Raw genomic sequence first — 27,875 nt, forward strand, 5'->3', positions numbered from 1 at the left:
GGGCCTCGGTTTAATGTCCCATCCAAAAGACGGCACCCAAGGTAACTAAGGGAATGCACAAGGGTGATCAATTGATTTGTTGATGTAATATTGGATGTATATATGGATAAAGTTGGATCGGAAAGTTTGCTTTGTGGGGGCTTTTATTTCAGCATTGTGACCAAGAGGACTGATGGTCAGTAACAGAGGGTAAGGTAAGGTGTGGGACTATTGTTGAAAGGGGAATTGGGTAGCACAGGTGGATCATTCCATGCCTAAACCTCTCCGCCTCTCAATCTCTCTTTCATAGAAACATAGAAATTTACAGCGCAGAAGGAGGCCATTTCGGCCCACCGTGTCCGCGCCGGCCAATAAAGAGCCGCACGACCCTCGGTCAGCAGCCCTGAAGGTTACATATAAACCTATGAACAATGACGGAAAGGCAAAGAGCACCCAGCCCAACCAGTCCGCCTCACACAACTGCGACACCCCTTACACTGAAACATTCTACACTCCACCCCAACCAGAGCCATGTGATCTCCTGGGAGAGGCAAAAACCAGATAAAAACCCAGGCCAATTTAGGGAGAAAACAATCTGGGGAAAATTCCTCTCCGACCCATCCAGGCGATCGAAACTAGTCCAGGAGATCACACCCCGGCCGTTTTCTATTCCCGGCAGTACTTACCATTATATTTGCTCCGTCCAACAGAAGGTCATCCAGTCTAATCCCAATTACCAGCTCTGGGTCCGTAACCCTGCAGGTTACTGCACTTTAAGTGCCCATCCAACCATCGCTTAAAAGTGGTGAGGGTTTCTGCATCCACCACTCTTCCAGGCAGCGAGTTCCAGATCCATACAACCCTCTGCGTAAAGAAGCCCCCCCCCCACTCAAATCCCCTCTAAACCTTCCACCAACCACCTTAAAACTATAAATGAATCCTTTTTCTATCTCCATCTTCAGACTTGACCAAGCCTGCTGTAATTTATTCTTATACGGCTCAGTGTCAAATGTATTTGTTTTGTCTTATAACACTGCTGTGAAGCGCCTTGGGACGTTTTACTACGTTAAAGGCGCCATATAAACAAAAGTTATTGTTGTTGTTGTGATAGCATTGCATAGTCATTGTTAAAGGTATTCCCTTCAACTCAGGGAAATGTATTTGTGTGCAAATTGGATAGCAATGAGGCAAGCACAGATGCAAAGCTAAAGGTGAATCTGGAAGTTACTGTCTGACATGCACCACTCTGTCGTAAGCTGCACGCAAACAGCATCCCTCCATCTGGCTCCCCATTCAAGTAGAAGGGCCATAAATGCCGGCCTTGCCAGAGACGCCCATGTTAAGTCCTGACTCTAATGTACTGACTTACACAAGACACATGCGGAAGTCAAGGTCACTCAGGACCTGCACCTTTAATTCCAGCTCTCCAGTGCTGAACTTGCCTGAGACCTCCTTTTATATACCTCAATGGGACAGGTATGGAGTGTCTCCTGAAAGTGCACCCCTGGTGGTAAGGTATGCTTATTGTTACAGGTCATATCCAGTTACAGTCATGTATAGCATGGTAAGATACAGTTATACACAGTAATGTGAGATACATGACATCACCCTCCCCCAAGGTCTTATTGCCTTTATAGATTCAGTCTCTCAGGTGGTCTGCGCTCTCGCGAGGAGCGTCTTAGTTGTGGTTCAGTTGTTTGCCTTGGTGCCTGTTTTTCGTTTGGTGTGATTGCTGGTATCTCGCCTGGGCTGTCTGTTGAGACTGCCCTTTCCTCAGGTTGTTTCACCTGTCTGTCCACCAGGTATGGTGTGAGTTCCACATTGTAGTCTGCCTCTGGTTCTTCAGTGTTATCAGTGAATCTACTTTTTACTTGGTCCACATGCCTCCGGCAGGTTTGGCCATTGTCCATTTGTACAACAGTAGCCTGTTTCCCTCTTTGTCTGTTACTGTCCCTGCAAGCCATTTGGGACCCCGGCCATAGTTTAGCACAAACACTTTGTTCCTTATCTCATTCCACCTCCCCCTCGAATTTCGGTCATGGTACTCAGTTAGCTTTTGATGCTTAGCCTCAACAATTTCATGCATGTCTGGGAGGATTAACGAGAGCCTGGTCTTTAAGGTTCGTTTCATTAATAGTTGTGTGGGGGGAACCCCAATCAACGAATGCGGACGAGATCTGTATGCCAGCAGCAGTTGCGACAGGCAGCTCTGCAGCGTGGGACCTTGGATTCTGAGCATGCCTTGTTTAATGATCTGCACTGCTCACTCTGCCTGGTCATTGGAGGCCGGCTTGAACGGTGCCGTTTTAATGTGATTTATACCGTGGTCAACTATGAAATCATGAAATTCTGCGCTGGTGAAGCACGGACCATTATCACTGACTAATATGTCAGGAATGCCGTGCATTGCAAACATGGTTCTAAGGCTCTCCACAGTGGTGGAGGTGGTGCTCGAGTTTAAAATGGTTCACTCGATCCATTTTGAAAATGCATCAACGACTATGAGGAACATTTTGCCCATGAATGGACCTGCATAGTCTACATGCACCTGCAACCACGGTTTGGTGAGCCAGGGCCAGGGGCTTAGGGGGGCCTCCCTGGGGGCATTACTGAGTTGGGTACAAATGGTGCACCGACGGACACAGAGCTCCAAGTCCGCGTCAATGCCAGGCCACCAGACGTGAGATCTGGCTATGGCCTTCATAAGGACGATCCCCGGGTGCCCGCGATGGAGCTCCTGGACAAATGCCTCTCTGCCTCGTAAGGGCATAACTACTCGGCTGTCCCACATCAGGCAGTCTGCCTGTAGTGAGAGTTCATGCATGCGCCTATGGAAGGGTTTGACCTCCTCGGGGCAGGCATCGCGATCCACTGCCCAATCACCGGTTAAAATGCATCTTTTAACTAGAGATAACTTGGGGTCACTGGTCGTCCACGCTCTGATTTGGCGAGCCATCATGGGTAAACCTGTGGATTCAAAGGCATTGATTGCCATGACCATCTCACAGTCCTGTTCGTCGGACCCTTCCGTGGTCACCAGGGGTAGCCTGCTAAGCGCGTCGGCACAGTTGTCTGTGCCTAGTCTGTGCCTTATCGTGTAGTCGTAAGCCTCCAGCATGAGTGCCCACCGCTGAATGCGCACCGAGGTGTTGCCGTTTATTGCCTTGCACTCAGATTGTAGGGGCGTGAGGGGTTTGTGGTCGGTTTCTAATGCAAACTTGGCTCCGAAAAGGTATTGGTGCATCTTTTTGACACCGTGCACGCACGCGAGCGCCTCCTTCTCAACCATACCGTACCCGCGTTCCGCCCGCGAAAGTGACTTGGAGGCATAAGCAACGGGCTGCAATTTACCCGCATCACTGACGTGCTGTAAAACGCACCTGACCCCTTACGCTGATGCATCACACGTAAGGACTAACTTTTTACCTGGGTCAAAAAAGGCTAAAACACTCTTGGAACATAGAAGATTGCGTGCCTTATTGAAGGCGCGTTCTTGGGCGTCCCCCCAAAACCAATCACACCCCTTCCTGAGTAGCACGTGGAGAGGCTCCAGCAGCGTGCTCAAGTTCTGAATAAAGTTCCCAAAGTAATGAGTAGCCCGAGAAAGGCGCGCAGTTCCGAGACATTCCGGGGCCTGGGTGCCAGGCGAATCGCTTCAGTTTTGGATTCGGTTGGGCGGATTCCATCAGCGGCAATCCTTCTGCCCAAAAATTCAACCTCAGGCGCGAGAAACAGACACTTGGATTTCTTAACTCTTAGGCCTACCCGATCCAATCGACTTAGTACTTCCTCAAGATTGCGGAGATAAGAGTCGGTGTCCCTGCCCGTGATGAGTATGTCATCTTGAAACACAACCGTCCCCGGGATGGACTTGAGCAGACTCTCCATGTTACGCTGGAATATAGCAGCTGCTGACCCGATGCCAAATGGGCATCGATTGTACACAAAAAGACCTCGATGTGTGTTGATGGTGGTGAGTAGCTTAGACTCTTCGGTCGGTTCTTGCGTAATATACACAGATGTGAGATCTAGTTTCGAGAGAAGTTTTCCTCCAGCCAACGTGGCAAATAGGTCCTCCGCTCTGGACAGTGGGTATTGGTCCTGTAGGGAGACTCTGTTTATGGTGGACTTGTAATCCCCACAGATTCGCACGGATCCATCAGGCTTCATGACGGGGACGATGGGGCTTGCCCAGTCGCTGAATTCCACGGGAGAAATTATGCCGTCCCGCAGAAGCCGGTCCAGTTCATTTTCAATCTTTTCTCTCATCACATAAAGCACAGCTCTAGCCTTGTGATGGACCGGTCTGGCATTGTGTGTGATGTAGATTCTAACTTTAGCCCCTTTGAAGGTGCCCACACCTGGCTGAAAGAGATGTTCAAAACGGCTTAGAACTGTTGAGCAGGAGGTCCGTTCCTCTGACGATATGGCGTGAACATCATCCCATTTGCAATTAAGTTCTGCTAGCCAGCTTTTCCCCAACAGGGCTGGGAGATCCCCGGGGACAATCCACAGGGAAAGTCAGTGCACCATCCCTTTGTGTGTGACTGAGAGCATGGCGCTGCCAAGGACTGGGACGATTTCTTTAGTATAGGTCCTTAGTTTGGTGTCAATCTTTGTGAGTTTTGGTCTGTTGCTTTTGTGCGGCCACAGCTGTTCAAATTGTTGAACGCTCATGAGGGATTGACTGGCCCCCGTGTCCAGTTCCATGTTCACGGGTATCCCGTTGAGTAGAACCCTCATCATAATTGGAGGCGTCTTGGTGTAAGAACAGTGGACATTGATCGTGTTAACCCGCTGTACCTCGGCGTCCCGTGCACTGTTCCAACCGTCTTCTGGTCCGCTTTCCAACCCTTCTGATTCGTATACCAGCCGAGTTGCTGTTTTTCTGCACATGCGAGCCAGATGCCCTGTATAGTTGCTGTTTCTGCAAACGGCATGCTGAAATCGACACACCCTGGCTGAGTGCCTTCCCCCACATCACCAACACATTGTTTCCGAAGGATGAGCTGCGTCTGGCTGATCTCCCTTGAGCTTCTCTCAATCTGTTGTTGATTGTTCGCATTGTGGGTTGATGAGGTGTGATCCGCCGTTCATACTGCCCTTGATTTTGATGGCTTCTGGCGTCACTGTCTGCTGTTAAAGGCCTGCTCTCCTGCCTTTGTCTGTGTGTGGGGGTAGCGGTTTGTTTCACAATGTGAACTCCTTATTCCGATGCCTCATTGGTTATCGTACCCGAAGTATAGATCAGCCTCGTTTCTTCTTCACTTCGAAGTCGGGTATGCTCTGGCCCACACAGCGTCTGTAGTTGTAGAACCTGTGTCTGGCCATGTGTAGGCTGCTCGCTGGCTTCAGGTGGTCTCTCACCAGTGTGTTCAACTCCTCAAACGACTTGCTTGCTGGTTTCTCGGGTGCCAGCAGGTCTTTCATTAAAGCGTATGTTTTCGAGCCACAGCTGGTCAAGAGATGGGCTCTTCTCTTGTCTGCCTTATCGTCGCCCAGCCAGTCTTTGGTCACAAAGCTTTGCTGGAGCCTTTCTATAAAGTTATCCCAATTGTCTCCAGCATTGTATTTCTCATCTGAGCTCTTGGTAGCCATTCTGTGTATTCTGTGATCCTGTAACTCGTCGCCACTGTTAAGTCCTGACTCTAATGTACTGACATACACCAGACACATACCTGCACCTTTAATTCCAGATCTCCAGTGCTGCACTTGCCCGAGACCTCCCTTTATATACCTCAGTGGGACAGGTATGGAGTGTCTCCTGCAAGTGCACCCCTGGTGGTAAGGTATGCTTATTGTTACAGGTCATATCCAGTTACAGTCATGTATAGCATGGTAAGATACAGTTATATACAGTAATGTAAGATACATGACAGCCCACATCACAGGAGCGAATAAAAAAAAACAGGAGCTTTTTTCCTTTGCTCCCTTGGTCTGTGTAGAGCTTGTGACAAAAGAGAATGATTTTTTTCCCTGATGAAGATTAAATCCAGTGTTACACGAGTTATTAACTGATTAAATGTCGGCTTTTCCGTAATGCAAGTTGTAAACTGGGGATTGCAAGGGTCCTGTGCAGATGCCCAGTGTTTAATGGTAACAGGAACAGGAGGCTTTAAAAAAAATATTCGTTCCTGGGATGTGGGCGTCGCTGGCCAGGCCGGCATTTATTGCCCATCCCTAATTGCCCCTTGAGAAGGTGGTGGTGAGCCGCCTTCTTGAACCGCTGCAGTCCGCGTGGTGAAGGTGCTCCCACAGTGCTGTTAGGGAGGGAGTTCCAGGATTGTGACACAGCAACGATGAAGGAATGGCCGATATATTTCCAAGTCAGGATGGTGTGTGACTTGGAGGTGAAAGTGGGGGTAATGGTGTTCCCACGCGCCTGCTGCCAGCATATTGAAGGTTGAGATACAGTCAAACAGCTCGTTGGGGAGAGTAGATTTGCTGGATGAACTCAGTGCCCCTTTCAACCCTGAAGAGCTTTGCTTTCCAAATTTGGTAATGGTATAAACAGCACAGGAAGCAGAGCTGTAGGAGTTGGTGGAACGTGGGGGCTGTTGGACCGAGGAGTGCAATCTGGTTGCTGTGGAGATGAGCCAATATTCAACAAAACACTGTTATATATGGAACATTGAGCTGACAATAATTAAACAGGAAACAATTGAAAATGCAGAGAGGATATTTCCACTCATCGGGGAAACTAAAACTAGGGGACATAGTCTCAGAATAAGGGGCTGCCCATTTAAAACTGAGATGAGGAGAAATTTCTTCCCTGAGGGTTGTAAATCTGTGGAATTCTCTGCCCCAGAGAGCTGTGGAGGCTGGGACATTGAATATATTTAAGGTGGAGATAGACAGATTTTTGAGCGATAAGGGAGTCAAGGGTTATGGGGAGCGGGCAGGGAAGTGAAGCTGAGTCCATGATCAGATCAGCTATGATCTTATTAAATGGCGGAGCAGGCTCGAGGTGCCAAATGGCCGACTCCTGCTCCTATTTCTTATGTTCTTATGAAAATAAGGTAAGCCAGGTTAGAATATAATAAATGAACCTTATTCCCAGACTGAGCCTGCCATTTGTGTAAGTTGGGCACTTGAGGTATGAGAGTAGGCTTAACCGTTGGTTCCCGTGGCAGGGTTGTAGGCACAGAAACAGAAAATTGTGACAAATGTTTATTTTAAAGTATGCTTTTTTTGGACTCTAGTTCCTAATACACTCGCAAAGCTAACTGTAGCCAGCCCAGTGAGCTTCAAGGTGTTCACATCAGAGATGGCAGACTCAATGGGCCCAAGTTTCCACACGCGCCTAGAACGGCGCAGTCCCGGCCTGGGCGCCCGTTTTTTCGCGCCACAAAGTGCGCCTAAAAAAATCCTCCGTATTCTCCAGCTCCCTGCAGGTCCTCTGGCCCTGGGCGCAGCGCAGCACGAGCTGTGGGGGGGCGGAGCCAGGTCCCTGCGCTGAAAACAGTGCCGGGACCTTTGCACATGCGCGCTACAGTGGGCACGCAAGTGCAGTAGCTCCAGGCGCCCAAAACTGTGTGGGAGTGGCCCGAAGCACGCAGCCCCTAGCCCTGGCCCAATGGCCTCACTGGGGCTGCGTGAATAAGGCTCCTCCCACGCCCAGCTCCTGCTCGCCCCCCCCCCCCCCCCGACCAGACCTGACACCCACTCCCCCCCCCGGACTGGACCCGACACCCACTCCCCCCCCCGACTGGACCCGACCCGACCCGCGCTCCTGCTCCCGCTCCCCACCCCCCCCGACTGGACCCGACCCGACCCGACCCGCGCTCCCGCCCCCCGACCCGACCCCTCCCACTGGACCCGATCCGACTCCCGCTCCGCGCGCCCCCCCGACTGGACCCGACCCGATTCCCGCTCTCGCACCCCCCTCCCCGGACCCTGGACTGGATCCGACCTGACCTCCCCCACCTCTCTCCCTCCCTCTCCCTCTCTTCCCCTCCCCTCCCTCCCTCTCTCCCTTCTCTCTCCCTCTCTCTCTCCCTCTCTCTCCCCCCCTCTCCCTCTCTCTCCCCCCCTCTCCCTCTCTCTCCCCCCCCTCCGTCTCTCTCCCCCCCCTCTCCCTCTCTCTCCCCCCCCTCTCCCTCTCTCTCCCCCCCCCTCTCCATCTCTCTCCCCCCCCCCTCTCCCTCTCTCTCCACCCCCCTCCCTCTCCCTCTCTCTCCGCCCCCCCCTCCCTCTCTCTCCCTCCTCTCTCCCTCTCTCTCCACCCCCCTCCCTCTCCCTCTCTCTCCGCCCCCCCCCCTCCCTCTCTCTCCCTCCCTCCCTCTCTCTTCCCCCGACCCGAACCGAACTGAACCTCCCCGACCCGACCCAACCTGTAAATCTGGTGCTGGGGACGGGCCCTGCCCGAAGTCTCGGGCCGGCCCGTTCAGCCTTCGGTCCCGAAAGGCCTGCCTGAAGCACTTTCACACAGGTAGGAAGATGGTTTATTTAATCTTTTCTTTGCTTATAAATGTTTATTCAGGTTGGATTTATTTGTATAATATTTGTATAAGTATAAATAAGGATTTATTGTCGAATTTAATGACTTCCCTTCCCCCCCCACTCCCCCCCCCACCTCGTTCCCGACGCCTAATTTATAACCTGCGCCTGATTTTTTTAATGTGTAGAACAGGTTTTTTCAGTTCTACAAAAATCTTCACTTGCTCCATTCTAAGTTAGTTTGGAGTACGTTTTCACTGTGGAAACTTTGAAATCAGGCGTCAGTGGCCGGACACGCCCCCTTTTGAAAAAAAAATTCTGTTCAAAAGTGAAACTGTTCTAAATGACTAGAACTGCAGAAAACTTAAATGTGGAGAATTGCGATTTCTAAGATACTCCATTTTCCACCAGTTGCTCCTAAAAATCAGGCGCAAATCATGTGGAAACTTGGGCCCAATGTGTCAGCTGTGGCTCAGTGAGTAGCGCACTCACCTCTGAGTCAGAAGGTTGAAGGTTCAAGTCCCACTCCAGGGACTGCTGTGTTTCCCACATTACAACAGTGACTACACGCGAAATGGCTGTAAGGTGCTTTCAGACGTCCAGTGGTTGGGAAAGGTGCTATATAAATGCAAGTCTTCCTTTCTTTTAAACAACTAACACGGACCTTAACACAGGCCCACTGCATACATTACCATTCAGTGCATCAGAACCTAACTCCACTGCCTAACCCTAACCGAGGCCCTGTCTGCAGTATCTAAGATCCCATGGCACTGTTTCGAAGAAGAGCAGGGGAATTATCCCCAGTGTCCTGGGGCCAATATTTATCCCTCAATCAACATAACAAAAACAGATTATCTGGTCATCATCACGCTGCTGTTTGTGGGAGCTTGCTGTGCGCAAATTGGCTGCCGCGTTTCCCACATTACAACAGTGACTACACTCCAAAAGAACTTAATTGGCTGTCGTGAAAGGCGCTATATAAATCCAAAACTTTCTCTCTAATTATAAATGAGAGCACTGGAGTGAGTGGCAGATAATCCGATGATGAACAGGTGCATACTGGGAGCCAGAGACATCGAAATGAACAGACGTTTGGGTAAAAAAATAACTGGGAGAATCCAATTCATTCTGTTTGCTAAGAAGCTATTATCCCATGATTTCCTGATCACATTTGTATTATTTGCTGCACAAGTTGCTCAGGTTGAGTGTTTGTGCCAGAATATGAAAACCCACACGCTGTCAGGGGTGCAATGAGTTGAATGCTCACAGGCGCAGGCTGCAGACTGGCTCGATAGAACTGCATCAAGTCGGAAGTGGCTGTGGTTTTGTTCTTTCTGGCAGACACTTGACTGAATTACAGGGAGGCTTCTTGTTTAAAAGATCATATCTAATGCTGTTGCTGTTGCTTTTCTTGCCTTTTGAACTTTTAATTACTTTAAAACCTGCTGCGTAAGTTGTACCTTCATCTTGCTTATCGTAGCTACAAACTTGAGATGCAATTTACGCACAGACACCACGACAGTGTTTGTGTCCATTGATCAGCATAGAAGTAGTAAGCAGGGCTTGGGTGCCATTGTGACCTAGCCACAAGACTGGGTCAATAAATAGACTCCTTCTACAAAGTGCATGTGTGTGAATGTCAGGTCACTTATAGCAACCTTGCCTCTGAGTTGGAAGGTTGTGGGTTCAAGTCCCACGCCACAGACTTGAGCACATAAATCTAGGCTGACGCTCCCAATGCAGTACTGAGGGAATGTTGCACAGTCCGACATGCTATCTTTTGGCCCCGTCTGCGCTCTCAGGTAAAATATCCCACTGCACTATTTCGAAGAAGAGCAGAGGAGTTATGGCCGGTATCCTGACCAATATTTAACTCTCAATCAACATCACTGAAAACACATTATCTGGTCATTATCACCTTGCTGTTTGTGGGAGCTTGCTGTGCGCACATTGGCTGCCGTGTTTCCTACATTGCAACACTGACTACACTTCGCACAAAAAAATACTTCATTGGGTGTAAAACACTTTGGGACGTTGGTGGTCATAAAAGTGCTATAATCCTTGATTAATATAAGCTATAATCATCTTGGTTAACCCTTGTCACTGGACCAAGACCTCGCTCTGTCAAGCCCGTGTGGTGGCTGGTGTGCAACGGCCACCCCACGTTAAAAAAATCCACGCACAGGGATCTTCCACCCTTCAACATGTAGCTCGGGATCCGGAATATTAGGTCTTTCATTGAAACACCTGTGAACTCATCCCTTTTTGGTGGAAGCAAACGAGGAATCGCCTAAGATGAAGATATAAATGAAAGTCTTTCATTTTTCTAGTTCAGCTGTACAGCTCCCGTTGTCTAGGCTAATCCGTGATGATTGGATTTGGAATGAGTGCCCAGTGCCTTTGAAACGATACCATAAGAACATAAGAAATAGGAGCAGGAGTCGGCCATACGGCCCCTCGAGCCTGCTCCACCATTCAATGAGATCATGGCTGATCTGATCATGGACTCAGCTCCACTTCCCTGCCCGCTCCCCATAACCCCTTATTGTTTAAGAAACTGTCTATTTCTGTCTTAAATATATTCAATGTCCCAGCTTCCACAGCTCTCAGAGGCGAATTCCACAGATTTACAACCCTCTGAGAGAAGAAATTTCTCCTCATCTCAGTTTTAAATGGGCGGCTCCTTATTCTAAGATCATGCCCTCTAGTTCTAGTCTCCCCCATCAGTGGAAACATCCTCTCTGCATCCACCTTGTCAAGCCCCCTCATCTTATACGTTTCGATAAGATCACCTCTCATTCTTCTGAATTCCAATGAGTAGAGGCTCAACCTACTCAACCTTTTCTCTTAAGTCAACCCTAGCAGGTTGAAGGGGGAGGGGAAGGGAGAATGATGTGTGAACAAACAAACATAAGAAACAGGAGCAGGAGCAGGCCATACAGCCCCTCGAGCCTGCTCCGCCATTCAATAAGATCATGGCTGATCTGATCATGGACTCAGCTCCACTTCCCTGCCCGCTCCCCATAATCCCTTATCCCCTTATTGCTCAAAAATCTGTCTATCTCCACCTTAAATATATTCAATGACCCAGTCTCCACAGCTCTCTGGGGCAGAGAATTCCACAGATTTACAACTCTCTGAGAGAAGATATTTCTCCTCATCTCAATTTTAAATGGATGGCCTCTTATTCTGAGACTCTGTCCCCTAGTTTTAGTTTCCCCTATGAGTGGAAACATCCTCTCTGCATCCATCTTGTCGAACCCCCTCATAATCTTATACGTTTCGATAAGATCACCTCTCATTCTTCTGAACTCCAATGTGTATAGGCCTAACCTACTCAACCTCTCCTCATAAGTCAATCCCCTCATCTCCGGAATCAACCGAGTGAACCTTCTCCGAACAGCCTCCAATGCAAGTGTATCCTTCCTTAAATACGGAGACCAAAACTATACACAGTACTCTAGGTGTGGCCTCACCAATACCCTGTACAGTTGTAGCAGGACTTGTGTGGGGTGGGATGGAATGGCCCTCAAAGGAATAAGGAAAATAAACAGGGTAGAGAATGGAATCTGTTGAATAGAGGAAGTATCTTGTTAAAGATAAATACTGTTGGTTTGTATTGCCAAGAAAGCGTCAGTGAAATTACTGCCTTGTTTCCATTACTGAATCTAGAATTTATGTAAAGCGAAGGTTTCTGTTCAGTAAATGATATAAAATGCAATAAGCTTTACCATGCTTAGTATAGTTTCATAATTCTCATCCTTGTTTACAATTCCCTGCATGGCCTTGCCGCTCCCTATCTCTGTAATCTCTTTCAGCCTCATAACCCACGAGATGTCTGCATTCCTCAAATTCTGCTCTCTTGAGCATCCCTGATTATAACAGCTCAACCATCAGTGGCCGTGTCTTCAGCTGCCTGGGCCCTAAGCTCTGAAACTCCCTCCCTAAACCTCTCCACCTCTCTTTCCTCCTTTAAGATGCTTCTTAAAACCTCCCTTTGACCAAGCTTTTGGTCATCTGCCGTAATTTCTTCTTAGGTGGCTCGATGTCAAATTTATTTGTTTTGTCTTATAATACTCCTGTGTAGCGCCTTGGGACGTTTTACTACGTTAAAGGCGCCATAGAAATAAAAGTTGTTGTTGTAGGCCAGTTCCAATACAAGCAGGGTAGGTGTTTTTAACTTTTCTGTGATTTTTTGGGACATTAAACCCACGTGTTATTAGATGTGTTTCAATGCCGAGTGCAGAGTATCGTCACTGTTAACCGTTAGTTCATGAAGTTTCCCTTTAATCCCGTCTTCTCCCGTAATATCCACCGTTTAGCTGTCGGGCTTGGCTCAGTGGGTAGCTCCCTCGCCTCTGGGTCAGAAGGTCGTGTGTTCACATCCCACTCCAGAGACTTAAGCACAAAGTCTAGCGTGACACACCAGCGCAGTGCTGAGAGAGTGCTGCACTGCCGAAGGTGCCGTCTTTCAGATGAGACGTTAAACCGAGGACCCCGGTCTTCTCTCTCAGGTGGCTATAAAAGATCCCATGGCACCATTGGAAGAAGAGCAGGGGGAGTTCTCCCCGGTGTCCTGGCCAATATTTATACTTCAACCAACGAGGCTGAACATTGCAAGCATGTTAGGACACGCACACATACTGGAAAATATTGCAAATGTGGGCAGGAGTGACCATTATAGAACGTGAAACAAAGATTCAAATTCCCAGGAGATCCACCTGTAAAATGCAGCTCTGCAGCGGGATGGAATTACACTGCAGCGAGTCTAACAGGGATCGCACCGTATCAGCGGGAAATGGCTTTACAAATAACTCACGCTACTCTAATTCTGCCCTTGTGATTATAATCGCTCCACCATGCTTGGGCCCTAAGCTCTGGAACTCGCTGCCTAATCCTCTCCACCTCTCTATCCTCCTTCAAGACGTTCCTTAAAACCTACCTCTTTGCCCAAGCCTGCCCTAATTTATACTTATGCGGCCTGGTGTTAAATTTATATCTCATAATACTCCTGTGAAGCGCCTCGGGATGTTTCACTATGTTAAAGGTGCTATATAAATGCAAGTTGTTGTTCTTGTGTGATCTCCTGACCTGGTTTTGATTGCCGGAGTGGGTTGGGGAGCAAATTTCCAGAGTATCTTTCCCTTACTGGCTCCGTATAGTTATCTGGATTTTTGCCTCTCCCAGGGGATGACATGGCTGCTGGGGGGAGTTGGGGGTAGGGTTGAAAGGTATTTAATCAGGCATCATGGTGTGGGCCAGGCTTGATGGACCAGCTTTTCCTGCCTGCCAGTTTTGTTGGTGTCTGGTCAGCAGCAGGGATAATATTACTTCCAGCGCAGTGTCGGTCGCATCAGTTTGACATATTGTGCTCGGTAGACAAAACCGGATCGGAATCCGAAAGCCCATTTCATGTGTGTGTGTGTGTGTGTGTGTGGCCAAAACTGCTGCACATTGACAATGAACGAGAAAGCTAAAGGGATCCATATTTGTCCAGAATACCAGCAGTTACAATGGAGTTCACTGTGCGCATGTTGGTATCTGTCAGTTCTTGCTGCTGTATTGCGCGGGTCGGGGCGAAGGAGCGGCAAGAGTTCATAGAGGGATGTGATCGGGGCCCATAAGAGCCGAGGGCCCAGGGGCAGCACGGGCCCAGCCCACACTGTGCGAGATGTGTGTGCACTGGGTCGGTGCAGCAGAGCTGGTCTCCAGTCGTCCTGGATAATCCTTGTCACTGGACCAAGACCTCGCTCTGTCAAGCCCGTGAGGTGGCTGGTGTGCAACGGCCACCACACGTTAAAAAAAATCCACGCACAGGCATCTTCCACCCTTCAAGATGTAGTTTGGTGTAATGTATGTATGTCTGGGTTTACCTGCCACCAGGGGGAGCGACTGTCGGAGGTCATTGGGTCACAGACACACACGTGCAGCCCTTGTATATAAAAGCCTCCCTGTTTAATCCTCACTTTGAGAGCTAATAAAGTCGAGTCAGGTCGCACCTGATTAGGCTTAGTATCGTAAACTCATTGAGTTACTGCATACGCAACATTTGGCGACGAGGCACAATACGAACTTTCACACACAAAACAAAAAAATGAGCACTGTTGGAATCCTGGAGCGATTCATGGAGGGAGAAGACTGGGAGGATTTTACAGATCGCCTCGACCAGTACTTCGTGGCCAACAAGATGGATGAAGATGCTGACACAGTTAGGCACAGGGCGGTCTTCCTCACGGTTTGTTGTCCAAAAATCTATGGCCTCAAAGAATCTGCTCTCACCTGCACGTCCAACGGAAAAGACCTATGAGGAATTGTGTGCTCTGATTTGGGACCATCTCAAACCTAAAGAAGGCATCATTATCTCGAGATATTGCTTTTACAAGCATGTTCGTTCTGAGGGCCAGGGCGTGGTGGAATCTGTTGCCGACCTGAGACGTCTCGCTGGGCCGTGTAAGTTTGGAACCGCGTTGGAAGACAAGCTGTGCGTCGTTTTTGTAACAGGCATAAACCACGAGCTGATCCTGTGGAAGCTGCTGGCTGCGGAGACGCTGGATCTGAGCAGGGCCATCACGATCGGCCAGGCTTGCCTGACCACGGTCGATAGTACAAAGCAGATATCCTCGCAGAATCGGAACTCCACGGCAAGTACTGTGCACCAGATTGTGTCATCGGTTGGCAGAGCTGCACCTGGCAGGGCGCACCTGACTGTGTTTGCGAAACCAGTAGCTGTTCGAAGTCCGCCATTGGGCACGAATCCGATTTCACCCTGTTGGCAATCATCGGCCTCATCAATGCCGTTTCAGACAGTATATCTGTAGAGGCTGTGCGAAAATGGGGCACCTTCAGCGGATGTGTCCGCAGCTCAGCAAGCGTGCTGCAACACACCACGTGGATGATGATGACCGATCCGGAGCGGATCCGGCAATGCAACCCGAGATACCCGAGGAGCAAGTGTATAGTGTACATTCGTTCCTGACAAAGAGCCAACCGATAATGATTGAAGTAAAATTGAACGGCATGCCAATATCTATGGAATTAGACATGGATGCGAGTCAGTCAATTATGAGCCAGAGGACTTGCGAAAAGCTGCGGAACACCAAGGCCATGAAACCCAAGCTGAGTCCAGTAAATGCAAAATTGTGTACCTACACCAAAGAGCTCATACCAGTGATTGGCAGTGCAGCAGTCAAGGTGTCGTACGATGGGGCGGTTCATGATCTATCGCTGTGGATCGTTCCAGGCAATGGTCCAACGCTGTTCGTCAGGAGTTGGCTTGAAAAAATAAAGTGGAACTGGAACGATATTAAAACTTTGTCATCGGTGGATGACGCTTCGTGTTGATCAAGTTTCCCTCGCTGTTTGAACCGGGCACCGGCAACTTCATGGGAGCCAAGGGGGGGTGCAGATCCACCTGGACTCGGATGCAAGACCCGTCCATCACAAAGCCCGGGCCGTCCCGTATGTGATGAAGGAGAAGGTCGAAATTGAACTGGACAGACTCCAACGTGAAGGGGTCATTTCACCGGTCGAATTTAATGAATGGGCTAGTCCCATTGTTCCTGTGCTGAAGAGTGATGGCACTGTCAGAATTTGTGGAGACTACAAGGTTACGATCAACCGAGTTTCGAAACAGGATCAGTACCCATTACCAAAGGCTGATGACCTGTTTGCAACGCTAGCCTTGGGAAAGTCATTCACCAAATTGGATCTGATGTCGGCCTATATGACACAGGAGTTTGTCGAATCGTCAAAGAAACTTACGTGCATAAAGGGCTGTTCATTTACAACAGGTGTCCTTTTGGAATTCGCTCGGCTGCAGCCATATTTCAGAGAAACATGGAGAGTTTACTGAAGTCTGTCCCTAGAACCATGGTGTTCCAAGAGGTCGTGACACTGCCGAGCACCTGCACAACCTGGAAGAGGTTCTACGTCATCTGGACAAAGTGGGGTTCAGGCTGAAACGTTCAAAGTGCGTCTTTATGGCACTGGAAGTCAAATTCCTGGGAAGGAAGATTGCTGCAGACGGCATCAGGCCTACAGACTCGAAAACAGAGGCCATCAAGAATGTACCCAGACCCCAGAATGTGACGGAGCTGTGTTTGTTCCTGGGTCTTCTCAACTACTTCGATAATTTCTTACCTAAATTGAGCACCTTATTACAGCCACTGCACATGCTGCTCAGAAAAGGCGACAACTGGGTTTGGGGTGTATCTCAAGACAGGGCCTTCGAAAAGGCTAGAAATCTGCTTTGTTCCAACAAATTGCTGGTACATTATGACCCGTGCAAACTTTTAGTATTGGCCTGTGACGTTTCATCACATGCGGTTGGTTGCGTGCTCCAACAATCCAATTAGTCGGGCAAACTACAACCCGTTGCATACGCGTCGAGAAGTATGTCTAAAGCGGAAAGAGCTTACGGCATGGTAGTGAAAGAAGCTTTAGCCTGCGTATACGGGGTTAAAAAGATGCAGCAGTATCTGTTTGGGCTTCGTTTCGAGCTTGAAACCGATCACAAACTGCTCATATCTTTGTTTTCAGAGCATAGAGGTATCAATACCAACGCGTCGTCCCACATCCAGAGGTGGGTGCTGACATTATCTGACTATGATTATGTCATTCGCCATAGACCTGGCACCGAGAATTGTGCCGATGCATTGAGCCGTTTACCGTTTCCCACGCCGGAGGTGGAAATGTCACAACCCACAAACCTACTGTTGGTCATGGATGCCTTTGAGAGTGAAGGGTCGTCTGTCACTGCTCAACAAGTTAAGATCAGGACCTGCCAGGATTCCATCTTATCGATTGTAAAACGTTGTGTCCTTAATGGTGATTGGTCGGCCATTCCCAGGGAAGTGTGTGATGAGACCAAATCTTACAACCATCGCAAAGACGAACTATCCATTCAATCTGATTGTTTGCTATGGCGTAATTGTGTTGTTGTGCCCAAGAAAGGCAGGGAGAGATTTGGACGGGATTTACACAGTACCTATCCTGGTATTGTGATGATGAAAGTCATTGCCAGGTCTCACGTTTGGTGGCCTGGCATTGTCTCTGATTTGGAGTTATGTGTGCATCAGTGCAACACTTGCATGCAGTTAAGCAATGCACCAGTGGAATCTCCGCTAAGTCTGTAGTCGTGCCCATCCAAACCATGATCGAGAATCCACATCGACTATGCAAAATGTTTTTGGTGGTGGTGGATGCATATTCCAAAATGATAGAATGTGTAATCATGTCCACCCAGCACATCCACAGCCACCATTGAGAGCCTTCGTGCCATGTTCACCACTCACGGTCTGCCCGACATCGTTGTGAGCGACAATGGATCGTGCTTCACGAGTCTGGAGTTTCAAGAGTTTATGAGACTCAATGGTATCAAGTACGTAAGGTCAGCACCATTCAAACCCGCGTCCAATGGTCAAACGGAGCGGGCCGCCCAAACCATCAAGCAGAGCCTGAAATGCGTAACTCACGGTTCTTTGCAGACTCGCTTGTCACGCATACTGCTTAGTTACAGGACGAGACCCCACACTCTGAGCTGTTGATGAAGAGAGGTCTCAAGACCAGGCTCTCGCTTGTCCACCCTGATCTTAACGATCACGTCGAAAACTGACGTCAACATCAGCAGTGGTATCATGATCACACTGCCGTGTCACACATCTCTATTGATGATCCTGTGTATGTGCTAAATTATGGTCAAGGCCCCAAGTGGATCACTGGCACTGTTACGGCCAAGGAAGGGTGCTTATTGTCAGGCTCACTAATGGGCAACCGTGCAGGAGGCACATTGATCAGACAAAATTGCGGCACACAGACGAACCGGAACAGTTTGAAGAAGACACCTTCAATGACCAACCGATTCATATTCAGCCATCAGAAGACCCTGCTGCTGTCAATGAATCTGGACCTTCAATCCCCAACATGGACACTGCCACTCCCATTAGATCGGCTACCCAGCCTCAAGTCATGAATGACTCGGAGAGCTCACCCAGATCTGGAATTGAACTGAGACGATTAACTAGGGAGCGGAAAGCCCCGGACCGTCTCAATTTGTAAATAGGACTGATACCAAGATCTTGGGAGGGGGAATGATGTAATGTATGTATGCCTGGGTTTACCTGCCACCAGGGGGAGTGACCATCGGAGGTCATAGGGCCACAGACATACATGTGCAGCCCTTGTATATAAAGAAAGCCTCTAGGTTTAATCCTCACTTTGCGAGCTAATATAGTAGTCAGGTCACACCTGATTGAGTTCACGGTACTAAGCCTATTGAGTTATTGCATACGCAACATTTGGGACCTGGAATATCATTGAAACACCTGTGAACTCATCTCTTTTCGGCGTTGAAGCAAGTCATCCTCGTTTCGAGGGACCACCTATGATGGCACGGATTAAAACTCGGCCACAAGATTCCAGTGAAAAGGCCGGCAATATCGAACGGGCGACATCCAGCCAGCCTCCTGTTTTACATCTCTCCCGACTGACGTCAATGGAAATATGTTAGGGGGCGACTGATCCGATATCGTCCGTTTTATACCATCACCCACTCTGTTCTGGTTTTATAATCTTAAAACTCAATAAATGTACCTTAAATTTTTATCAATTATGAAAAATAACTGAAATTTCTCTGAAATATACCGAAGCCAACTTATAAACTGTGATTTCCATCTGCAAGTTCCTCGTGTATAATGCGTTTGTGCGTCAGAGTCAGATTTTGGGGGGCAGAAATTGGTCTCGGGCAGTCGCACAAAATGGACCTGAACATGGGGCGGGGCTTAGAACCTGCGGCTGCTGCGATTCGCCCATTTCACACTCTCACCCAAGACAGCGTTTTACCTCCAAGGTGGTGGAATTTAATTTCCTCAGGGGCACAAATCAGGCAGAGATGGCTGGGCCGAGCGCAATTCAATGGAACGGGAAATCGGTCTGAGTAACGAGGAGGCGATCCACCGGTTTTGCGCCAGTTCTGACGAAGTTAGATTTCACCCCCGAACTACTGCAAGCCCAGGAGGGCGAGCGACCTGCTCCCAGGCCCTGGACAGAGTTGCTCTTGGTCGAGTTGCTGAGTTGAGACGCAGAATTGTCCTGGACAGACTCCTGCTCCGATTCTTCCTCTCCCTCCCCCGCTACCCAACTCCCCCTGTGGAACGCCCAGCCTCCACTTGGTCCCGTACACCGACATTTCATCAGTCACAAGGCGAGGTGGCCGAACTCCGCCGTCGTCAGCGAGACGAGGCGATCCCTGTGTTGCAGGATCTCCCCGTGTCCAGCTCTTTCCAGTCCCGGGACTTCCTGATTGGGAGCAGTGGGGCTGAGAGCAAGTGCTCCTCATTCAGGATCCCGCTGGAATGGGCTGACATGGTGTCACATCTGGGAGAGAGCCACACACTTGGGGCTGTGGATGTGCAGTTAGCTCCTTTTCTGACATTTAGAATCGCACCATATGTGAGCACCTAGTCAGGCTAGGAGATAGTCACACATCACTGGGTACAGTCTTGCCTCCCTGAAATCAGTGGGACTTCTCTGCTTCATATCCCACCTGATGAAATGCCCATGTTCAGGGGCTGGGCTCTACACAGGGATGCATACGGGGTGGGTGGGTGGGGGGATTTAGGCAGGGGTTATCTGAGTAGGAGTCTGCCCGGGGCTGCTCTCCTCCTCATATTCCAGCAACATGGCCGGAGACCTGGAAATGGGTCCTTCAGGCTATGAATAGTTTGTGGTACAAAACACACTGGGGGGTAATGTTAACATTGGGAGATAGTGTAAAGCGGGCAATGTCGAATTGGCTCACATTGATTTCAATGTAAAGGAAAATCGGGTAGGGAGTGGAACAGGATGCTAATTCAATATCGCCCATTTTACACCATCGCCTAATTTTAAAATTAACCCCACAGTACTTTTCTAACTGTACATATTGATACACATCGCTTGATTTTCATTAGAGCAGAGAATATTTTTAAAATGCATTAATTCACGGGACGTGGGCATCGCTGGCAAGGCCAGCATTTATTGCCCATCCCGAATTGCCCTGGAGAAGGAGGTGGTGAGTTGCCATTTCAGAGGGCAGTTAAGAGTCAATCACATTGCTGTGGGTCTGGAGTCACATATCGGCCAGACCGGGTAAGGGCGGCAGATTTCCTTCCCTGAAGGACATTAGTGAACCAGATGTTTTTTTTCCGACAATCTGGTAGTTTCATTGTCATTATTACTGATACTAGCTTTTTATTCCCGATTAGAAGGATAAGAGATTTGACAGATGTGTTTAAAATCATGAACGATTTAGATAGAGTAAAGAAAGAGAAACAGTTTCCATTGGCTGAAGGGTCGATAATGAGATGGCTCAGATTGAAGGTGATTGGCAAAAGAACCAGAGGCGATGTGAGGACAGACTTTTTTATACGAGTGGTTAGGATTCGGAACGCACTGCCCGATAGGGTGGTGGATACAGATTCAATAGTAGCCTTCAAATGGGAAGTGCCTAAATACTTGAAGGAGTATAATTTGCAGGGATATGAGGAAAGAGTGGGAGAGTGGGACTAACTGGTCGCTCTTCGAATGAGCTGGTGCGGACTCGATGGGCCGAATGGCCTCCTTCTGTGCTGTACAATTCTATGATTCATTACTTCAATGATAAAATAATTGACTGATGAAAGTGCTCGATATCCTTGCCTCGATGAGTTTACCATTAAAGCAGAATCACCTTCCATCAAGTTGTCTTACAATCTAGACCCTCAGTGTGTTTTTTATAGGGGGCTATCTTCCCATTTGCTTCTGTTTCCCATCATTTCCTTGGTACCCTGTTTTGCGGTACAGAATTCGGAGGTGATCCAAAACTCAGCTGCCCGTGTCCTAACCCGCACCAAGTCCCGCTCACCCATCACCCCTGTGCTTCCGGTTAAGCAATGCCTCAATTTCAAAATTCACTTCCTTATTTTCAAATCCTTTCATTGGCTCGCCCCTCCCTATCTCTGTAATCTCCTCCAGCCTCACAACTTCCGCCCATCCCCCCCCACGAGATGTCTACGCTCCTCTAATTCTGCCCTTTTGAGCATCCCTGATTATAATCGCTCAACCATTAGTGGCTGTGCCTTCTGTTGCCTAGGCTCCAAGTTCTGGAACTCCCTCTCTAACCCTCTCTTTCCTCCTTCAAGATGCTCCTTAAAACCTACCTCTTTGACCAAGCTTTTGGTCATCTGCACTAATTTCTCCTTATGTGACTCGGTGTTAAATTTATTTGTTTTGTCTTAAAACACTCCTGTGAAGCGCCGTGGGACGTTTCACTACGTTAAAGGCGCTACATAAATAAAAGTTGTTGTTGTTTCCAGTTCAGTGATTTCACCAATGGGGAGGGTATGGCTGTATCGGGAATCACTAGAATGGAACTTCAGCACATGGGGGGGGGTTCTATGCAGGGGGAAATCAATAAACCACTTTGCTTTATGACCTCTACCGTTCTTCAACTTTTCAGCATAAGACTCATTCTTTGAAGTGAGATGGGGAGATAATCACAGTGTGGTCTGATGCCAGCCGGCTTCTCTGTTTCACTTCTAGCCCTTGAAATATTGGTGTTGAGACAATGGATGGCCAAGTGCTTCTGAGCAGAGAGCAGGGCAAGGGGCAGAATCTTGAGCGGGTATCTGCCCTGGGGGCAGGTTTCATTCACCCTCCAATAGCCCAACCAAGGGCAGCATGTGTTAGCCAGTGGCTCAGTGGGCAGCACCCTCGCCTCTGAGTCACAAGGTCATCGGTTCTAGTCATATTCCAAGAAGCTTGAGCACAAAAGTCCAGGCTGACACTCCAGTGGAGTGCTGAGCGAGCGCCGCACTGTTGGAGGTGCTGTCTTTCAGATGAGATAATAAACCGAGGCCCCGTCTGCCATCTCTATAAGATCCCATGGCACTATTTCGAAGAAGAGCACGGGAGTTATCACCAGTGTCCTGGCCAATATTTATCCCTCAACTAACATCACTAAAACAGATTATCTGGTCATTATCAAGATGTTGAATCAGTTTGGGTGGAGATAAGGAATAATAAGGGGAAAAAGTCACTGGTGGGCGTAGTCTATAGGCCCCCTAACATTAACTACACTGTTGGACGGAGTATAAATCAAGAAATAATGGAGGCTTGTAAAACAAGGAACAGTAATAATCATGGTGATTTTAACCTTCATATTGATTGGACAAAGCAAATTGGCCAGGGTAGCCTTGAGGAAGAGTTCATAGAGTGTATCCGGGATAGTTTCCTTGAACAGTACGTTGCGGAACCAACCAGGGAGCAGCCTATCTTAGATGTGGTACTGTGTAATGAGACAGGATCAATAAATGATCTCCTAATAAAGGATCCTCTAGGAATGAGTGACCATAGCATGGTTGAATTTCAAATTCAATTGGAGAGTGAGAAAGTTGGATCTCTAACCAGTGTCCTAAGCTTAAATAAATGTAACTACAAAGGTATGAGGGCAGAGTTGGCTAAAGTGGACTGGGAAAATAGATTAAAGAGTAGAACGGTTGATGAGAAGTGGCAAACAATTAAGGAGATATTTAATAACGCGCAACATAAATATATCCCAATGAGAAGGAAAGACTGTAAGAGAAGGGATAACCATCCGTGGCTAACTAAGGAAATAAGGGATGGTATCAAACTGAAAACGAGGGCTGATCAAGTGGCCAAGACTAGCGGGAGGCCAGAGGATTGGGAAACTTAAAAGCCAGCAAAGAATGACTAATAAATAATAAAGAGGGGGAAGATAGATTATGAAAGTAAACTCGCACGAAATATAAAAACAGAGAGTAAGAGTAATAGATAGTAATACTCAGGGAGATGCAGTATAAAAGCAGAGAAGTCCTGCTGCAACTGTACAGGGTATTGGTGAGGCCACACCTAGATTACTGCGTACAGTTTTGGTCTCGGTATTTAAGGTAGGATATACTTGCATTGGAGGCAGTTCAAAAAAGGTTCACTAGGTTGATTCTGGAGATGAGGGTTGACTTACGAAGATAGTTTGAGTAGGTTGGGCCTGTACTCATTAGAGTTCAAAAGGATGAGAGGTGATCTTATTGAAACATATAAGATAATGAGGGGGCTCGACAAGGTGGATGCAGAGAGGATATTTCCACTCATAGGGGAAACTAAAACTAGGGGACATAGTCTCAGAATAAGGGGTCGCCCATTTAAAACTGAGATGAGGAGGAATTTCTTCTCAGAGGGTTGTAAATCTGTGGAATTCTCTACCCCAGGAGAGCTGTGGAGGCTGGGTCATTGAATATAGGAGACAGACATATTTTTGAGCGATAAGCGAATAAAGGGTTATGGGGAGTGGACAGGGAAGTGGAGCTGAGTCCATGATCAGATCAGCCATGATCTTATTAAATGGCGGAGCAGGCTCGAGAGGTCAAATGGCCGACTCCTGCTCCTATCTCTTATGTCCTTATGTTCACATTGTTGTTTGTGGGAGCTTGCTGTGTGCAAATTGGCTGCCGCATTTCCCACATTACAACAGTGACTGCACTTCAAAAAGTACTTCATTGGCTGTAAAGTGCTTTGGTACATTCTGAGGTCATGAAAGGCGCTATATAAATGCAAGACTCTCTTTCTTTAATGTTATCAGAAGCCTGGGAGCAGGTTACCTGCGCTGGGAATAATCTGTGGCACAAACACACAGGTCTTTGTTTTTTAACTGTTCCAATTGAAATAAATGATTTACTAAATGTGCTTGAAGTCAGTACATTTGGTATTGACTAATACATTTTGCAAAACTGCACCTGCATTTCTTCTTGGAGAGAGAAGTGTAAAGAACATTCAAACTGTACAGCTGTGAAAAGTGAATGCTCTTTGACTCAATGACCTCTCTCTATTTCATCTGGAAATAAAATGCTGAGATCGGTAAAAGTGGCCATGAAGCTGCTGGATTGCCGTTAAAAAGCCAACTGGTTCACTGTTAGTGAAGGAAACCTGCTGTCCTTACCCGGTCTGGGCCTACATGTGACTCCAGTCCCACACCAACGTGGATGACTCTATAACTACGCCTCTGAAGTGACCACTCAGTCGCACAGAACCACTAACAGTGGTTCAAGAAGAAGGTCGACCACCTCACGGTAACTAGAGATGGGCAATAAATTCCGGCCTTGCGGGCACATCCACATCCCGAGGATGAATGCTCAAGAATCCATAAATGTCTGTCATTTCTATACTTGCTGGCGTCTCAGTACTCTACTTGTTGCCATGTTCTGTGGTTCAGACCCCACTTGTTGCAACCAGCTCGTAGCCGACATTGTGTGGCCTTCCTAGTGCCGGGGAATCATGAATGGGGACAGTGGGGCTGTGGGCAGTGCACACCATTCATGATCTCTGAGGTTCAGAATTTCACCATGGCACATCAGTATAATGTGGATAAATGTGAGGTTATCCACTTTGGGGGTAAAAACAGAGAGACAGACTATTATCTGAATGGTGACAGATTAGGAAAAGGGGAGGTGCAACGAGACCTGGGTGTCATGGTACATCAGTCATTGAAGGTTGGCATGCAGGTACAGCAGGCGGTTAAGAAAGCAAATGGCATGTTGGCCTTCATAGCGAGGGGATTTGAGTACAGGGGCAGGGAGGTGTTACTACAGTTGTACAGGGCCTTGGTGAGGCCACACCTGGAGTATTGTGTTCAGTTTTGGTCTCCTAACTTGAGGAAGGACATTCTTGCTATTGAGGGAGTGCAGCGAAAGTTCACCAGACTGATTCCCGGGATGGCGGGACTGATATATGAATAAAGACTGGATCAACTGGGCTTGTAGTCACTGGAGTTCAGAAGAATGAGAGGGGACCTCATAGAAATGTTTAAAATTCTGACGGGTTTAGACAGGTTAGATGCAGGAAGAATGTTCCCAATGTTGGGGAAGTCCAGAACCAGGGGTCACAGTCTAAGGATAAGAGGTAAGGCATTTAGGACCGAGATGAGGAGAAACTGCTTCACCCAGAGAGTGGTGAACCTGTGGAATTCTCTACCACAGAAAGTTGTTGAGGGCAATTCACTAAATATATTCAAAAAAGGAGTTAGATGTAGTCCTTACTACTAGGGGGATCAAGGGGTATGGTGAGAAAACAGGAATGGGGTACTGAAGTTGCATGTTCAGCCATGAACTCATTGAATGGTGGTGCAGGCTCGAAGGGCCGAATGGCCTACTCCTGCACCTATTTTCTATGTTTCTATCAGAGGGAGGCTCACAAAGAGCTTGCCTCTGACCAATAGTTTCCAAGCTCGAAATGGGGCAACGAGGGCTGACAGAGTGACGGGGAAGTGTACAGATGACGCCCTATGAAACACTTAAGATCGTGTGACAATTCAGAAACAGAGGAAGTTAAAATCTTAACACAGCACATCAAAAAACGTTTACCAACCCTCGCATAGCAAAAATAATCCCAAGACTTTATATGGTTGATGCTACTCATTTAATGGAAGCGTTAACTCATTTATTTTAAATAGAAAGAGACTGGCACTTATGTAACACCTTTCACAATCTCAGGACCCTCCCAAAGCCCTTTACAGCCAATGACGCACTTTTTAAAGTGTAGTCACCTATGGACTGGAGGGTAGCTAATGTAACACCACTTTTTTAAAAAGGAGAGAGAAAATGGGTAATTATAGACCGGTTAGCCTGACATCAGTAGTGGGGAAAATGTTGGAATCAATCATTAAGGATGAAATAGCAGTGCATTTGGAAAGCAGTGATAGGATCGGTCCAAGTCAGCATGGATTTATGAAAGGGAAATCATGCTTGACGAATCTTCTGGAATTTTTTGAGGATGTAACTAGCAGAGTGGACAAGGGAGAACCAGTGGATGTGGTGTATTTGGACTTTCAAAAGGCTATTGACAAGGTCCCGCACAAGAGATTGGTGTGCAAAATCAAAGCACATTGTATTGGGGGTAATGTACTGACGTGGATAGAGAACTGGTTGGCAGACAGGAAGCAGAGAGTCGGGATAAACGGGTCCTTTTCAGAATGGCAGGCAGTGACTAGTGGAATGCCACAGGGCTCAGTGCTGGGACCCCAGCTCTTTACAATATACATTAACGATTTAGATGAAGGAATTGAGTGTAATATCTCCAAGTTTGCGGATGACACTAAACTGGGTGGCGGTGTGAGCTGTGAGGAGGATGCTAAGAGGCTGCAGGGTGACTTGGACAGGTTAGGGGAATGGGCAAATACATGGCAGATGCAGTATAATGGGATAAATGTGAGGTTATCCATTTTGGGAGCAAAAACACGAAGGCAGAATATTATCTAAATGGCGACAGATTAGGAAAAGGGGAGGTGCAACGAGACCTGGTTGTCATGATACATCAGTCATTGAAAGTTGGCATACAGATACAGCAGGCGGTGAAGGCGGCAAATGGTATTCGTGTTTTGGCCTTCATAGCTAGGGGATTTGAGTATAGGAGCAAGGAGGTCTTACTGTAGTTGTACAGGGCCTTGGTGAGGCCTCACCTGGAAAATTGTGTTCAGTTTTGGTCTCCCAATCTGAGGAAGGACGTTCTTGCTATTGAGAGAGTGCAGCGAAGGTTCACCAGACTGATTCCCGGGATGGCTGGACTGACGTATGAGGAGAGACTGGATGAACTGAGCCTTTATTCACTGGAGTTTAGAAGGACGAGAGGGGATCTCATAGAATCGTATAGGATTCTGATGGGACTGGACAAGTTAGATGCGGGAAGAATGTTCCCGATGTTGGGGAAGTCCAGAACCAGGGGACACAGTCTTAGGATAAGGGGTAGGCCATTTAGGACTGAGATGAGGAGAAACCTCTTCACTCAGAGAGTTGTTAACCTGTGGAATTCCCTACCTCAGAGAGTTGTTGATGCCAGTTCATTGGATATATTCAAGATGGAGTTAGATATGGCCCTTACAGCTAAAGAGATCAAGGGGTATGGAGAGAAAGCAGGAAAGGGGTACTGAGGGAATGATCAGCCGTGATGTTATTGAATGGTGGTGCATGCTCGAAGGGCCGAATGGCCTACTCCTGCACCTATTTTCTCTGTTTCTATGGAATGTAGGAATCGCAGCAGCCGATTTGTGCACAGCAAGCTCCCACAATAATGACCAGATAATCTGTTTTAGTTATATTGATTGAGAGATAAATATTGGCCAGGGCACCGGGGATAACTCCCCTGCTCTTTTTCGAAATTCGTGCCATGGGATCGTTTACATCCACCTGAGATCGCAGACAGGGCCTCGGTTTAACGTCTCAACCGAAAGACGGCACCTCCGGCAGTGCGGCGCTCCCTCAGCACTGCACCGGAGTGTCAGCCTCGATTGTTTTGTGCTCAAGTCTCTGGAGTGGGCTTTATAATCTCTTAAAATTAGATTAAAATGGGATTAGGCTGGATAGCCTCTTGTTGGTTGGCGCGGACACGATGGACCGAAATGGCCTCCCTCCGTGATGCAAACAGGGGGGGTATGT

The 27,875-nt window shown here is 48.0% G+C and overlaps 1 protein-coding gene across 1 annotated transcript in view; it reads right to left on the reverse strand.

Annotated features, from left to right (window-relative positions):
* The window catches only part of LOC139235108 (STE20-like serine/threonine-protein kinase), an 84,505-nt gene that overhangs the window by 56,049 nt on the left and 581 nt on the right, over positions 1-27,875 (reverse strand). The window lies entirely within an intron of this gene.

The sequence above is a fragment of the Pristiophorus japonicus genome, chromosome 22, assembly GCF_044704955.1.
Source record: "Pristiophorus japonicus isolate sPriJap1 chromosome 22, sPriJap1.hap1, whole genome shotgun sequence".
NCBI lineage: Eukaryota > Metazoa > Chordata > Chondrichthyes > Pristiophoridae > Pristiophorus > Pristiophorus japonicus.